An 11,245-nucleotide genomic window follows, 5' to 3' on the forward strand; every position below is an offset into this window, starting at 1 on the left:
AAATTTACGTTGTTACATAACTGTTGTCAGTGTTTCGGACCAACTATCGGGCAAAGATGATAATAACAACAATGCCATGACCTCATCCTCAAATTCAATATCAACTGAAATCAACCGCGATATGGCTAAATTGAACTCGTTCACTTGGTCAGTCACTGAGCTACCTTCCTTCATCTTTAGATTTATGAAATGATAAATTAAATGAACCTTGTTTGTAGGAAAGGGATTTTCATACGTATTGGACAACACCTTCAGGAGATTGTAGGTAGTCTTCACATTGACAATATTGTAAGCTACATTCTTTGACAATGTTAGCCTTATCACTCCAATTATCTAGCGATCCAATAAATCACAATCCTCTTGCTCAATATCTTTAGGCTTCGTTTCCTTCAGTGGTAGATGCAACTTTTTTTGGTAGAGATAATCTTCGATTTACATTCTCCATAATCTGAACTCATGTCCTTCAAATTTACTGATTTTAACCTTCTCATCTTCTGACATTGCTTTGATACCAATTGTTAGGTTAAAATAATAGTTCAACAAACGATAAACGATCCCACCAAAGTAATAAGTTCAAAATCAAAATAACAAGACACAATCAATTTATGTGGTTCATACAATCAAGATGATCGACTATGTCCATTGCGAACACGAGAGAGAGAGAGAGAGAGAGAGAGAGAGAGAGAGATATTTATTATTTCCTCCCGTAGAAATCTTTTTCGTAAAATACATTAGGGTTACAATAAATGATACAATTAATAGAGTGGTTGACCTAATAATAATGGGCCAAAAACATCATGGGCCGAAGTCAATGATGATAAACCGGCCCCGCTCAACGTGCGAGACAAAACTTGCTCTCCAAGAAAACGTACCCTGATATTTTTTCTATTTAATGAATATTTAATTGAACTCATTAACATATGGATTTATATGGAGTTATCTGATATCAATTCCCCTTCACTCTTTTTTAAGTTATTGGAGGAAAGGAATTCCTAAAGTCATTGTCGTATTTAGTAATCCTACACCAAAATTCTCTTGATTGTTGTCCATTGTCGGTCAACGGGTCTGTAGAAATAGTTATCCAAGCACTCATTAGTAATTCTTCTTCACCATTTGACCAACTTTCAATTTTTTCTTGACTTTGGATTCTTACTTATTAAGACATTCAGACCAATACATGCAACAGACTTTTGGGTGCAAAAGGGATGTATTGTAGTTTTTGTAGATGGAAAAATGTTAAAGAAATGAGGTATTAGTGTCGGCTAATCTAGAAGTATTCATATAACCTTCTTTTGATTGATAGTTAAATTGCCAAACACAGTTTCTTGTTGTTGATATTGATATTGAAGAAAATCATAGGTAACATTTGGGTCTTGGTTGTTGTAGTATTGTGCCATATTAAGAATACTATGTTGGAGAATTTATGTTTAACTTGAATCTTTTTAAGTTTTCAAAGTAGTTCTTTCTTCTTTTTGGGAAGTGTCACTTTAATAAGAGCATCTTCGATTAATTAAACATTCAACATCATTAGATCATCATCATCGATAATCAACAACAGATCCACTTCATGCTTGTAATTCAGCATCGATCATCAACAAAATTTCAAAATTAAGGTTAGAAAAACATCAAATAATTGTAATAAGAGAAAATGACAAATTTAGCCAATTACACTAATTACGTTACAAATTTAGCCAAAAAAATCGAAATTGCAAAATTGGCCACTGATTTCGCAGATGGAATAGCCCCATCTACGATTTTGGCTTTCCATCTGTGAATGTCCAAGTGCCTAAAGTACAGTTGTGCTTTAGGCAATTGTACATTCGCAGATGGAAAAGTCCACCTGCGATTTTCAGTATCTATTTGGGATTTTACGCAGAATTTCCTATATAAGGTTTTTTTTCTTCATTTTTCACTCTTCATTACAGAAAAACTCTCTCTCTCTCTCGGGGATTACTTTTGACGATTTTTTGAAGAAAATAGAGGATTATTTCAACAATCCCGCAAATATGGTTAGATTTTAACTCTTTTAATGTTTTAATTAACATTAATTTAGTATATGTCTTTATTATTTTATTGTATTAGTTAGTGTAAAAAAATGAAATTATATTGTTTGTGATAGGGTAATTTTGTTCTATTTGATAGTTTTAATATTTGTTATTAGTAAACATGAAGTTTAAATGCTACTTTGTTAGTGGTTGTATGAATGTACAAGTAGAGACTGCGTAGAGTGTGCATCGGGTGGTTGTACATTTAGTAAAATGGTTAGAATATGCTCATTTTTTAAGTTATTAGTTAAATAAGTTGTTAGAATAATGTTTACAAAAATGCTTTGGTTAGTGGTTTAAGTTGATAAATTGATATAGCATGGTTATAATATGTTCTTTTAGTTGTTGTATAACTTGAAAATTTGTATATTCTTATCGTGTAATTGTTTTTATAAATTGAAAAACGGTTAAATTACAGTATGTGTACAATAGTCGTTTGTGTATATATATTTGTCGTATAAGTTAAAAATTTGTATATAGTTGTTTTTGAAGTATAAAAATTTTTATAGTATCGTTAGAAAATTTTATAATATGTGTACAATAGTGGTATTAGTAGAAAAGATTTTATAGTATCTTTAGAAAATGTTATTTTATATAATATGAAAGTTAAAAATTGTTTGTATATTTGTCGTATAACTTGGAAAATTGTTTATTTAGTTGTCGTTTTATTTGAAAAATTGTTTGTTTATATGGTTGGAAAATGTTATTTTATAACTTGGAAAATTATTAGAAAGATAAAAATTGTTTGTATATTTGTCGTATAACTTGAAAAATTGTTTATATATTTGTTGTTTAAGTTGAAAATTTGTTATAGTATGTGTATGTTATTGTTTTTTATCGTAAATATATAAATTATTTATTAAATATTTGTATTTGCATTGTTATTATTGTTTATGTTATTATTGCACTTAATAATCATATATTTTAAAACGAAATATTTGTTTAGTTCTCTAATATGTTTTTGTGTTTTGTGCAGCATGATTTTAATAATTTCAATGTGAAAGCAATTGTTAACTTAAAAGGTTTGGGGTGTAATATATGTGAAGTATTTGAAGTGTTAGATGGTGTCAGGCGTGACATATTTAGAGATACCGTATTTGGTTATTTGTTGGGCGTCCCTCGTTTACAAGGGGACGGATTGTTGTTCCACAAAATGTTCCTTCATTAGATCCGGATGGACGTTGTTTTATCTCTAGATGGAATAAAACGGTTATATTTTAGAGTAGGAGATACGAAAATGGTATATGGGCCGGAAGAGTTTTGTTTGATAACCGGCTTCAATTTTGGGGAGTATCCAAAAAACATCAGGAAAAAAGTGTCAGAAAAAATAGTAACTAGTAAAAAAAGATGTTTATTGCGTGAGCGGCTATTTCCGAACTATACAAATAGTTCGGTGAAAATCGGCGACCTGAAAAGTTTTATTTTAAATCAACCATTCTTAGAAGTTGACGACGCCGATGCAGTTAGAGTATGTTTGTATACATTTTGTGTGAAGGTTTTTTGGGAAAAGAAATAAATGATCGGGTGCCACAAGATTGATTTTTTTTGCTGAGAATTTGGATGTATGGATCATGTATTTTTTGTTTACGTTGAAAGATTTATATTATTAATGTTAATTTATATTATAACTATTTTTTTTGTTTTGTTAGTTTCGCTTGGGGTAGCTATCTATGGGATTTTACGTATGATGACCTTGAGGATACATGGAACAAGGTAAATAAACATTTATCACTTCCTGAGCGTCGTCAAACTTTAAAATACTCCGTCTCAGGATTTACGGCTCCAATAAGGGTATAAAATTTTACTTATATTTAAATTGTTTTATTGTTATGTTTTTTATTTTAATTTTAACTTTTATTACTATAATTGTAAAAATTGTAGATATGGATATATGAGATGCTTCCGGCTGTTCGTGGATGTGGATTTGTATTGAGAAAAAATAGAGACATGTCTCGGATGAAACGATGGAGTGGGACAAAAAAATTGAAACGATACAGGTTAATAGGCTAATAAGTAACATTAACATTTTCAGCAACACTATGAAATTGAGGTACACTGAGAGTATTGAAAGTACATATCGGATCGTTGCTCCCTTTATAACTACATACATTACCAACCGACTGATTTCCACTATCACCAGCCTCATTAACCTCATCTCCTTCATCAACCACAACAAACACTTTCACAGCTCTTCCTCTGCTACATTTGATTACATTTATCAACATTCTAACATCCATATCTTCAACTATAGCTATATAATATTTTAATTCAGGATGATGGAAACGAAGACTAATTCTATATTTGTCTATCAAACCAATTTTCCTTCTTACCAAAGATACAAATTCACTATAACTAATATACTCATAAAATATCAACGCGAATTTAGAAATACCTCCCTATGGATATACGTATTCCAGATTTGTTTCAATAACTTGCCATCTCTCACCGGTTACAAGACAAACCATATATTAAATCATTTTTTAGAGAGATTTTAAAGAAATTTCCTAAAGAAAAAACAACTAAACTGATAAGTTTCTACAAAAGTTTATATATAGTAAAGTTATTTCGTAGTCAAACCAATTGATTTCATAATCAAAACTAAAAAAAAAAAATACAATTTCGCAGTTAAAATGTAGAGGAAATCGCAGATGGACAGTGTTCATCTGCGATTTAGCCTGCTAAACCACCATATATATACAAAAAAAAAACCATTTGCGAATGTACAAGCGGCTAAAGCACAACTGTGCTTTAGCCGCTTGTACATTCGCAGATGGGATGTCAAAATCGTAGATGGACTATTCCCATCTGCGATCTACGTGACCAAAATTGTAATTTCTATTTTTTTGGCTAAATTTGTAAAATAATTAATGAGTTTGGCTAAATTTGTCATTTCTCTTGTAATAAAGTATGGAAGTTCATCCATTAAGTCAGTGTGAAAGAGTAGATTTGAAGTTTGGGGCTTAGATATGTAGGGATTAAGCGCTTAATGAAGAATTTGGCATTATGCCAGATCCACAACGTGGCCAAGGGTTGGCCACGTCGTATCGGTACTCTGATGATCGGCTACTTTGTCCTTAGTTGCCTACACCATGGGGTTCGTTGTGCTGTTGACCATTGACTTTTGTTGACCGTTAACAATTGACTTTTTGAATAATTTGACATTGGGTCAAACTTGAAGGAATTGGGATATTGATTAAGGTTCCACTTTGGTTTGATGCTAGTCGCTTTGCAGGAGCAATCACAACAGGGAGTGAGCGTGTTGTTGTGTTTCTTGGGTCTTCAATTCAAGTGAATTTCCTTACTATACTATGTATTATAGTGTATATCATTGTATGTTAATATGTAGGTGTAGTGGTGTACTGGTTAGAGTACCAGTAGGATGATGATCTTCTAGTGGAGTGCCCTTAAGGGTGTATGTTGTCACGTAGGATAGCCTAAGAACTCTTGATCTAGGCTTTCATGCATGTTCCTTATTTGGTTGGCGCTCTATAATGGGATCTCTTGTTCGAATGTCTATCATACCTCTGGTTACATATAGCTACGAATTCCTTAGGGATCTGCCATTAGTGGGGTAGTGTATTATATGAGGCCTGGTATGCGATAGTGAGTTGTTAGACAGGTAGACTATGGTAGATAATTGCTTGTGATTATGTGTTTACTTGATTTCTTGTTTGTTTCATATGTCGACATGTTGCCGTGGTGTGGATTGAGGCGGTCCTGCTTTGTGCTGAAGGCCAAAAACCTCAGGAGCAGTCCAGTCTTATGTTGTGGGCCCATGGGCAATCTAGTCTTATGTTGTAGTCCTGGTGTGCATGCATTTTATGTACATTGTGGTGAGTGGTATTTTGGGGGAACTCACTAAGTTTTGGATTACAGTTGTGGATTAAATATTTTTCAAGTACCAGTGGTGGTCGTGGGAATGTGAAGGTGTGACTATACACATTGATTAGCAGCCATGGAGATTGCACGTTTAATATATTACTCTGTTTGTTTTTAGACAAATGTATCTCGGAACAAATGGTTTTTCTTAAATGGTATTTTATAATGTGAAGTTTTACTTAATTAAAAATGAAAAAAAAAATTGTTGTGAAAGCGGGACGTTACAAAAAATACAACTACTAATGCTTTCCAATTTTTTGATAACTTTAAGTAGAGATTTGTAAACTCCTAGAATCCTAAGGCACTCTTTCCATAAGGTTAAGCGTCTAACAAACGAGAAAGTTGAAGTTTCCGTTATGGAATTATTTTTCAAAAGGCTTTTCAAAGATTAGATTCTAATGTGTAGTCATTCACCTAGATGCATGGACGAGACCCACAAAATAATTAATTTTTTAACGATATAATATAACTTTTATAGAACTAGTAAGAAGCTAGACAAAAGAAAAAAAAATACAAGAAGTTACATAAAGTAATATCAAGTTTTGGGTCTTAAAACCAACCCACCCAGGTAACATTAGTCATCCTGCTACTATTACTACACCAAAAGAAGGATTGAAGAACAACTATGTCAAATAAATATACCTCTTTTGGTTGACTCGCATCAAACAACCAAGTATTTATGAACACCCAAATAGGCCACCACATAGAATAGAAAACATCTTCAAAATGGTCTGTCACATTTTTCTACATAAGTGTGGGCACAACCAACCACATCATATAGATGGCACATAAGCAAAAGGATATCCAAAACTTGCATGTCTAGGTTGGACCTAGTAGAGAGTTTATCCAAACTCAAACGCCAAGAAATAAAAAAGTTCTCCTTAGTCGGGACATGTCGGATCTGAGCCTCTGAGGAGAGGCAGTGGATCTCTTTCCAACATATATTCTTCAATAAAAGCATGTGCAGACGCTATAGAAAAATCACCTAACCATGAAAATATCAAGCCCACTTATCTTTGAGAGGAGACAAAGAGACAGAGAGACCGAAGCTCCGAGTTATTTGTCCCAAATACCAAAATCTTGTTTTTGAATAAACCAGTTTTCAGATTCAAAAAGAGTCCCAAGCATCTCAAGTTTATTACTTAGATTTTGAGTGTTCTCTATCGACCAATCTGAAAAAACTATAATGCCATCAACATAATGTAAATGCGATATATCCGGGCCATGGTTTGGAAGGTGGAAGCCTTTAAAAATATTCTAGCTAAGTACGACAATACTACAACAAGATGGCTTAGTGGCAGTTACTTGAAAATTAAGTATTCCAAAAGAGGTTGGCTCATAATTATTCGAATCTTATTAATTTCAACTTTGAAGTTGCCTGTTGCTCAAAAAACAATTTTAATACGATAAGTGTATACACAATAATATATAAACAAAGAGGATTAAGATGAAGATAAGGTTTGACTAAGCTTATAATAAATACAACATGGTGTACCTGGTTTATCATGTCAAGATCAAACGACTATTTTAAATTTTAATTGAACGACCTTGCATAATTAGCCTAGAAAGTAACATGCTATGCAAAATGAGTATAGTGGACAATAATTTAAATATGTTTGTTGACAGATAATTTAAGAATATTCTTTTTGTAATGTACTTATTTTATAATTATTCGGTACTTAAAGAATAAATACATCGGTTGATGAAATTGGATAAGATTATGCAATAGTGCACAATTTAGATCCAATTTGATGATCATAACTCGGAATTGGAAACTTTTCCACAATATGTAAGTTTTGATATATCCATAGTTTATATATTTCATTTTTTTACCCATTGTATCCGCATATACTTAGATTTTTATCCTAAAGATTTTTTTATTTGTTATAGCTAAAGTAATATAGAACCTTATAAATTATTATTGTCGATAAATATAATTTGGGCAATTAACTTACCAGGATAACTATCTTTTCATTTTGTTTACATTTGAATAATTTTTTGTACATATCTAAGTAACGAACTTGTTATAAGTGTTCAAATATGATTACTATGACCGGCTGTAACAAGTTACAGCTTATGTTGCATACATGTGGCAACGATAATTACTCAAAAGGGTAACAAACTATTGGTTTTGTTCACATCTAGGCATTTTTTTTTGTTCACATTTGATCATCCAATTTGTTAAAGTTGTTCATATAATACCATTGTTTATTAAATTTAAATCGGTAGTTGAAGTCGTTTGTCCAACTTGTTGAAATAGTTCATATAATACCATTACTTTTGAAATTGAGACACTCGGTTCGATCTAACACAAGAACAACATTTGTTTCTTAAAGTGGGGTTCGAACCAAACGATTAAACTTCTGTTTACGATTATCATCCTAATGTAAGCTTGAGCTCACTCCTCCATTGTATAGTTAGGACCGGGAAACGTGGAGCATAGTGGGAGACTAGGTACGATATTTAACCAGTGGGAGAGTGGGAGCCAACTTAGGTTTTTGGTTTTGGTCTTTCATAACAAGTCTAGCCGGCCTAGAATAAAGGTATTATGTGAACAACTTCAACAAGTTAGATGAACGACTTTAACTACCAATTTAAATTTCTGAAATAATGGTATTATGTGAACATCATCGTCATATTGGATGGTTGAATGTGAACAAAAAAAGAAATTGTTATGTGTGAATAAAACCAATAGTTTATTACCCTCTTAGATAATTATCTTTTCCACGTATATACCACATACGACATGTAAGTTGTAACTTATTATAGCCGGTAATAATTATCATTACTGAACACTTCCAATAAATTTGTTGCTATATATGTACAAAAATAAAAGTTATCAGTATATAAACAAAATAAAAAAGGTAATTACCATAATAAGTTAATTTACTGTATAATTTTGACTGTTTTTCATTTATACGATCGTTTTTATCTTTTTTTTTCACAATGTTGTGACACGTAAGTTCATGATACTATTTATCCATGTTTCACCTATGTTTCAACCTATGTTATATTTATTTTCTATCTTTCAACCTTTTTGTTAATTTTTTAATACAAATAATAAATATATGATTAATATTAAATAAAACATCTCATTAATAATAAAAAAACATCACTAAAAAATACATAAGCATAAAAAAAACATCAGTAAAAACCATTTTTTGGCTATTCTCTTCTTCAACATTTCGGTCGTTAGATGGGCGAATCTCGTTTGATGATCAGTCATCAAGATTTTAAAATCCTCGGTCACTTGTGCTACATACATGGCCAAAATGCGACACATTATTTTCCAATGGGCATCTTTTGATAGCCGCCTTCGAAATAATGGCTTTATTACTACAACTTCTACGTTAATTTAATTGGTTATTGTAGATGTAATTAAACTTCGACACCTTCAGTTCTAAATCCCACCATTTTATGTTTTGTTAGTGATGTGAGAAATACGTCTAATGACGCATTACATTGTAAAAATGATCCATAATGCAGTAAAAGTTTTTGAGTTTCCCGTTTGATTATCTTTCGAAAGGTCGATCCAACCACATGCCAATATGATTTCCTTATCCATAGTCAAGGTTAAGCGGAAGTACACCTTTATGGGTAGTAGTTGTTGTGTTAGAGCTCTTTTGTGGAGCTCTTAATCGGCCACGATGATTTCGATTGGGTTTTGGGAACAAATTCGAGTTGAGGATGTTAGAAATTAGGTAGGGTTTATAGTGAAGATCTGGATACCCCTTAGATGGTGTAAACACTTTCCGAACTGATATTTCTATTTGATGTCCGAGTTAGAAGAAATTCATCCTAGAATAATCCTAATGGGGCACTTACGATTCTAGGCATAGAAAACGTAAGCCAAATTGGTAGATAATTCTGAATTCGTATGCAGAAAAACGAGAGCTAAAAAGTATATCTCCTTCATTCAAATAGGAGAGTCGTTTTATATATATATATATATATATATATATATATATATATATATATATATATATATATATATATATATATATATATATATAAAAGATAGGTTCAAATGTTTCCAACAAATATTGTGTGTCTAAATGCACCAATGAGAATTCAAAAAATAATAAATAATTAAATAAATCATTAAAGGGTATTTTGGACCTTTTGTACTTTTAATTAAGGAAATCAATTAATTGAAATCCTACAATTATGGAAATAAAGTAAATATATTTGACCTAGTCCTTCACCTTCGTTTCCTGCCATCATTTTCGTCTGCTGTCATCGATCTAAACCATTTCAATCAGCCTTCATCTTCCAGATTTTCATTTCAGTTTGAACACTGATGGATGTTTGATTAGAGATAGCTTCAACACAAATCTTGAAGAGGAAGGGGTTTGATTTGAAGACAGTGGATGATTTAATATCAATTATCTGTTAATTACATTCTGTAGATCATCTTTCCCCTTCGTCTCCTCCGCCCTTTTCTCCCACAATGTCTCTTTCACCACCACCCAATTCTCCAATCCTAATCCTAAATCCTACAAACTAAACAATCGAAGAACCCTAACTGTATCCGCACTAGGAGCCGACACATTTGACGGAGCAACACTGGCAGTCATCAGAGGCGTCTCGATCGCAGCAATCGTCATCGCAATTTCACTCGGAGACCCCGAGAAGCGCCGACAGTTGTAGGAAGAGGAGGTTGGCAGTGGTGATAAGGAAGTCGTGAGGGAGTATTCCACTAATGACGGGTTACAGAGGTGGAAGAAGACATATGGAGACACCGATGATGTGGATAAGGTTCAGTTAGATATAAGAATTGGACATGTGAAGACGGTGGAAAATGTGATGAAAATGTTGACAGATGAAGGTTCGCTACGAGGCGTTACTGTCTGTGATGCAGGATGTAACACTGGATTGGTCTCTATTCCCTTGGCCAAAGAAGGCGCCATTGTTTCAACTAGTGATATTTCATCTTCCATGGTTTCCGAAGCTCATAAAAGGTTAATTGCACTTCATCTTACTCAAACAAGGAACTAGTCTCTTAACTCCATGATTGATAATTGATACTAAATCATCCTTTAGGCAATAGACGAATTACAGGGGAAAGATGATCTATAGATGCCCAAATATGAAAGATGATATACAGATGCACAAGTAAGTCTTTGTTATCATTCATTGATTCTTTTTCTACATAGAATGTTGTGAATGGAGTAGCATATGATTGATTTGTATGATATTTGTGAATAGCCTGTTAATAAACACGCCATGTAGGGGTGTTTTTCTTTCTCCATTTGAGAATAAGGCTATAATATGTTTTTGAAGTCTGTAAATATAGCTTGCTCAAGGCTTGTTTTCGTGTT

The 11,245-nt window shown here is 32.6% G+C and overlaps 1 pseudogene; it reads left to right on the plus strand.

Annotated features, from left to right (window-relative positions):
- The first annotated feature begins 10,091 nt into the window (after positions 1 to 10,091).
- LOC145086246 (magnesium protoporphyrin IX methyltransferase, chloroplastic pseudogene) lies at positions 10,092 to 11,024 on the plus strand (annotated as a pseudogene).
- Positions 11,025 to 11,245: the final 221 nt, after the last annotated feature.

This window comes from Lactuca serriola, chromosome 2 (genome assembly GCF_051521515.1).
Source record: "Lactuca serriola cultivar US96UC23 chromosome 2, Lser_US96UC23_V15, whole genome shotgun sequence".
Lineage (NCBI taxonomy): Eukaryota > Viridiplantae > Streptophyta > Magnoliopsida > Asterales > Asteraceae > Lactuca > Lactuca serriola.